Source organism: Halichondria panicea, chromosome 11 (genome assembly GCF_963675165.1).
Source record: "Halichondria panicea chromosome 11, odHalPani1.1, whole genome shotgun sequence".
NCBI classification, from domain to species: domain Eukaryota; kingdom Metazoa; phylum Porifera; class Demospongiae; order Suberitida; family Halichondriidae; genus Halichondria; species Halichondria panicea.
The window spans coordinates 655,525-662,027 of NC_087387.1; the positions used below are offsets into that span (position 1 = coordinate 655,525).

At 39.4% G+C, this 6,503-nt stretch overlaps 2 long non-coding RNA genes across 2 annotated transcripts; one reads left to right on the top strand and one right to left on the bottom strand.

Moving 5' to 3' along the window:
* Positions 1 to 2,138: 2,138 nt before the first annotated feature.
* Positions 2,139 to 4,687, bottom strand: LOC135343841 (uncharacterized). Its single transcript, XR_010397236.1, has 2 exons — positions 3,774 to 4,687; positions 2,139 to 3,081 (listed from the first exon to the last, which is right to left on the bottom strand). It is a non-coding gene; the product is annotated as an uncharacterized LOC135343841 (long non-coding RNA).
* A 106-nt stretch (positions 4,688 to 4,793) lies between these two features.
* LOC135343840 (uncharacterized) lies at positions 4,794 to 5,364 on the top strand. Its single transcript, XR_010397235.1, has 2 exons — positions 4,794 to 5,083; positions 5,146 to 5,364. It is a non-coding gene; the product is annotated as an uncharacterized LOC135343840 (long non-coding RNA).
* The last annotated feature ends 1,139 nt before the right edge of the window (positions 5,365 to 6,503 follow it).

A 6,503-nucleotide genomic window follows, 5' to 3' on the forward strand; every position in this document is an offset into this window, starting at 1 on the left:
CAGAACAGCTGCAGCTGGCTAGCTAGCTAGCTGTAGAGTTACTAGTGGTATGGTAGCAGAGAGCTAGAGGTAAGTGGTGGTCGCTTATAGAGCTGCAGTGGTCGGTGCCGACCACTGCCGGCAGAACCCTGCAATGTATACCGTACACGGCGGTAATTTCCTGTCCGCTGTGTCTTTGTACAAAGCTCCTCAGGGCATCGTTGCTCATGTTCCAGGTGACATCACGACTGACCTGATAAGTGGTAACTGCTGTATATATCAATTAACAAATTAAACACAAAGAGGCTTGTATATTTTGTTGCCGTGGCTATGTACAAATAATTGTACATTGTAGGGTGCAGTGCAAGTTCAGGTTGACGTGAGTATAGTAGGAATGCTTACTCAGCGTATTTATTTCGTGGGGTACATTATACGTATAAAATATCAACCACAAATTAAACCTTCAATTACTAGGCAATTTAAAAGGTGATCAATTATAGATTCCCAGGTACTCCCTTCAAAAACAATTTCTAGGATTTCATACAATTGAGCTCTCCCTTGGGCCCTTTGGGGGTGTTTATTTTTGTGCTCTCTAACATTCCAATCAGTGATTGTAGGCACTCCTTGCAATTGATTCTTGAGTGAAACAATAAAACTGTTACATGCCCTAGCTCCATTTGCTGCATGGTACTTGGTTGCACCTGCAGAACTTTATATATATAAGTACTGTAACCTGTCATCAATAGTGGGGGAATGTGTGCATTATCTTCACGGGTACACACAGCTGCTGCACGTTTGTTTTTGTTTATAGGTGTGTTATCCAGGGTGTTCCTCGATGTTATGTCAGATATGTATATCATTGGTCTATTGTATCCAATCGGATTCAATTACGAGCTTGAAAGAATGCATGTACGTTGCTTAAGGGCATAATAAGTAGGAGGCTATACATGTACAGCTGGGGGACTTTGTTCGATCGTGTATGAAATGGGGAATAGCTATAGAGGCTAAACTATGTTGCTACGAAGCTAGATGATGGATAATGATTAAGAAACACACAACAATGAGAATGCATACGAAATGTTCTTTAAATATAATAATTATGGACATGTTACGGTGGTGATAATCGATGGTTAATCATTAAAAGTGATAAGTAGTATCCACTTGACACACATACTGTTCACGCGCACACAAGGTACCTGTATGTACGTGTTAGCATTACACAGAGCCGCGTATACATACTTGATATAATGAGTTTAATTTATAGTTGTGCCAATAATTACGTTCGCACGGGTTTCGAGTAATTTGATATGTCAACAAAAATCATCTTGCATGTGCATGAATGGAAACACAATAGGTAGAGTGCAGTGGTGAAGCTTTAATTGTATATCCTATGGACATGGCTGCCATGACGATCATCATAGAGTGGGCGTACGTACAGAATTGTAGTAACATGCATGGCTGCAGTGAAAAGGATAAGAAATGTACCACATGCAAATTATATGGATTTTATTTTGTATAGGTATAAATTGGGTTTAATGTTCTAGATATCCATGGCAACTCACGGCTGTCGGGTTGACGAGGGGTTGAATGAAAGTACAGGAAAAAAATGTTTGCAAATATTGGATGTAGTACAAAGGAATTCTTCCAGCAACAGCTAAGAATTTAGAGTCTAACATTTGATCAGTGGCTTTGTGTTCCGTGACAAATTTTTATTTTTGGCACAACCTTTGTAGATATGCAGTTGGTATAAGGAACTGTTGATGTGTTCGTCGGATATCACTAGCTAGTGCGATTGAGCTACAAAAGGTAATAGTTGAACAATTTGGCAAATAACTTGTACATGTACAAGCTATATACCCAATGAATGCAGAAAATGCTCATTGTGATTGTCTTACTTCTTATGCATGCAACTCAACCATTTGTACATGCACCTCTGAACACGTTTAGACTTAGCCTCGGTCCCAGCTGGCCGATTTCTTTTTTAAGTTGAGGCTGGGAACAAGGCTATAGAATAGACTAAATTCTCCACGCACTGCATGTTATGTATAATAGCTACTTAACTCATTCATGCATGAAATGTAGCAGCTATTATTGTTAATACATGCAATTATTACCAAGAGTATAGTATATATACTCCTTAATATGACGTTTTGCACGAGTTTCATAAAATCATTAAACATGTACATGTACTAACAAATTGAATGAGTTGTGCCTGCACAAACGGAGATGGTCATGATTGCACAATGTGTATAATTATGCCTAGAGAAACGACACAAATAGCCTGCTGGTGATAGATAAGTAATAACAGGTTCAAAAAATTGAAATTAGTGTCCATTATAAGGACATGACAATGTAGCGTCTCTTAGACACCAACTAAAAATGTATATGTGCCATAAATAATGTGAATAATTGTGGGAGATAGATTGGGTTCACTTTATCCGTCACAATTTATTATATATCATTTATTGTTGCCAATTACCCGTGTGCAAAGCTGGCAAGCACATTCTATATCTTTTGCGATCCACACCTTGTGAGTTTCACGTTGCCCATCTTGACAAGTGAAAGTCACTCTTTTGAAACCAATCTCATGGCTTCGTGAGGTGCAGCAACGACAGTTAGATATCGTATAGGGTGCCTCTGCTTTTACAAGTGTCTCACTTCGACAGAAACCACCGCACATTGGAACTAGGATTTCTTTATCATTACATCCTTCGTGGGACACTGTGATTTTGCCCCTCCTTTTTTTGCACCGATTTCTGTCTAAGCTTGAGGACTGGGGCGGCGTTGAGTTAGGTAGCGATACAGCCGTTGGGCTAGACGACGAAACACTCGAGCTGGTGGTAGGTTGTTGGGTGGTTGAGCTGGGTAGCGATGCAGCTGTTGGGCTGGATGACGGAACACTCGAGCTGGCGGTAGGTTGTTGGGTGGAGGAGATGGGTTCTGTTATGGAGTCAGTAGTGGTATTCTGTCCGCAGCAGTTGTTTGTGCAAATGAGCAGAAAACACAGAATTATCAAATTTTTCAGTTTTGTCCAGGACTGACTGTGTCTACCACATGATGTGGCTTGTATATACGAGTCCATTCTCTTTCTGTTGAGTTATTCTGTAGGAAAAGAAACGAAAATAAAATACAAAAAACCTTTAATTACATGTCACTTAAACAATTAGGACACTTTTCTTATCAATATTTACATTTTTACTCCAAAAACGAATGTTTAAATTTTGTCAGAATCACTACAGGTTAGCAAAGATTATTGTCATCATTATTATATAACAGGTTGGTCACGTATGGTGAAAATTGCTTTGTATAGTTCAGCAAAAATGTACAGGATGCATGCAAATTCCCGGCTAGTCTAGTCTATGGTAGCATCTAATCAATACTAGTATCTGCAGTTCTTCCTGTATAAATATGCATGTATTTTACCATTGTAGTATTTATACGTCTAGAAAAATAGCCCCAGGCTGTACACTACTTGTGTCTACCATGCAGATATTACATAATGGTAGATGCATTAACTTATTAAATAGGTCACCTATCTCAGCAGACTACTAGGAAGTACAAATATAAACTAAATAGAATACCATTGACACTTTATAATTATAAAAGCTATGTTATAGCTCTGAGCCTGAGGCTACTGAATACTTCGGAGTTTTCCGGTTTGCAGGGGCAACTTTCTCAAAACAAATTGGAGGACCAAATATGTGGTGTTGGTGTCTTATATACTTCCCTACAAGCCAACAGCTCCATGGCAGCTATAGCAACTAAACAATATATAGTCTGCAACAAAATCTCACCTTTAAAATTTAGTACCAATGAAAGGAAGACTTGGTAGTTTTTGCAGAAGATGTGAGCTCTCAGCTTTAATTCTCTTATTTTGTTATCTTTTGTTATAACATGAAGGCAGTAGGATTGTTGCTTTTATATGCATGCATCTAAACACAACAATGAACAGGAAATTAAGATTATGACGCGTTTGTGTCATAATAATTATCTGGCATCCTTCATGCATGGTTGACTAGTAATTATGGCAACCAATGCCGAGGGCGTAGCCCGAGGCTGAGGTTATAAACCATAATTACTAGGCAACCAGTCAACAATTTATTTATTTACTGCAAAAACAGCAAAACAGTCATTTGAACATCAATGGAGACAGTCAAGCTTGCTCTCACAGCCACTTTTGTGCCTTAGAATATGCAGTTAGAACAGTTACAGCTGTCAAGTATGAGAGCTAGCTACTTCTCCAAGCAGCTAGGTTCTACTGGAAGCCATACAGTTTGACCAGACTTGCCCACCAATATCAGCAGCTGCCGTTTTCAATTTGCATTGCACAAGTCTACCAACACTGCTGCACTGTACTCCTCTACCTCTGAGCCACAGCCTTGACTAGAAACACAGAGCAAGGATTGAACTGCAATGTTTCAAGCTTCATGAACATGTAATAAGTAGCCTAGACTGCTAGCTAGCTCAGGTCAATATGACAATAGCACAAAACATAGTCTACAAAAACTTTTTGCGTGCTGTATTGCTATTTTACTGTGTACAAAATATTAATTGTCAAGATGATTCAAAAGTTGAATATTGCTTGTAGGAAGTAAAAATATGAGCCATATTCCATACTTCCCTGGGGGAAGTAAAATATGGCTCATGATCATATTCACTGGAAATCACCTAGGATACGGAGTGAATCAGTAAATAAGTATTAGTTAATGTACAGTGTAGAGGGGTTTACTGTCATAAACCCCGAGGAACTGTGCATTAATTGATATATGTCCCATCTGATTGGCTCACTGGTTGCTATGCATCAAGCTGCATGACCACCACATAGCAACACTATTCAAACAAGAAGACAACTAGGAAAAGAGAGCTCGTCCACACACCAGGGCTGCTGTCCACACTCAAATCCTTGCGCAGCCTGAACAGAATATGAGCAGCCAGCCCCTCCCTCAAAGCGAAAGGTACAGAGCCACTCCCCCTCTCTGTTCAATTAGTCAGCCCCTCCCTCCACTTACTGCGCAGCAACCAGCCAGAAGAAACAACACAGCTAGCTCTAGATGGTGTCTAGACCAGCTCTCTTCAGCTATGCCAGGCTAGTAGGCAAGCAAAGGTAAGCTTAAAATAGCCACTCCTATATTATTACTAAACTGGCTTCTTTTTATTTAAATACAGAAGCTGAACAGGCCTAGTGCAGTGCGTGCAGTACTAGTGCTAGTGAGCAAGGCTCAGCCTGAGCCCTAGCCCTCTCCCAGAGTGTCTCTAAAGCAGCTCCTTCTGCAAGCACACAGCAGAATTTTTGATAAACTAGTCTACAGACTACACCCTCTGTCTCTATGTTTTCCATTATGACATTTTGTTTCTCATGCAAAACATTTTCATTCATCGAAAACACCATTAATTAATTTTTACTGGATATGCTTGAGGTGCCAATTTATGACAGTTAAACCCCACTAGACTACATGGCAAAAGTGTAGTAGGTGGGAAATATGTATTTATAATACACATGTGCACAAGCTATTGCAGTGCAATGCAGACTCATAGCTAGTTGGCTGCTGCATGCATATATTAAATATTCTTATGACAATTTAGCTAGAGGCCAAACGGTCATCACCAGCAGTACGGCACTGTGTCAATACTATGATGGCCTATGGGTCCATAGTTATAATCTAATAAGCCTAATTTAGTATGCAAATGAGGGCGCCACTGAGGCGGACGATGCTGATGTTTACAAGTCAATTATAATAGCATACTTCTGCTGTATTATTTATAGGATATAATTATGTCTCATCCAAAAAGCCCAATGTGTTTTAATTAATTACACGTGCAGTTTTTTTAAGTGCAGTAGTGGTCCACATCTGCAAGTAGAACCCAATAAAAGAACACTTGCAACACACTTGTACAGCTACAAAATTGCATAATTAGTTGACAGCACCTGCAGAAAAGCTGAAGTTTCGATTATTAACAAGTCAGGTGCTAAGAGACAGACTACTATAGAGCATATGCATGGCTTACTACGTACAATCTATTAAACATTGGACAGGTCATGCAATTATGCAGTAAAAAGGAGGAACCCGTGTATATACACAATTCTTATTTGTATCGGGGGGTGGTAAATATTCGCAGGTGAGCAATGGATACAGTTTATAGGCAAGGTCGCTTCATTCGTGGGGTAAAATATTCGTGGTCAGAACTTCAGCCACGGATATTTTGCCCCCCAGAAATTACCAACCATAGGGTATGTGTTCAACCACCTCGATAATTATACACAAGTTCATATTTAAACAAAAGCATACCACCGGCCTCCAAATTAAACTTAACAATCCAGTCATGTACTGAGCAGTGACTGATGATATAAAATGCCTACACACATGCTTCCACAATTGAATTTGGTGTGTGAAAGTTGCCAGTTATAGCCAGTACATTTCCAATTTGTGTAATACTTTTGTACGTTTACTATTCAATTAGATATAATTAATGCCACCCACTGTTTTCCAAAGGAGAGCAAAAACATTATACTGCATCTAACCCAA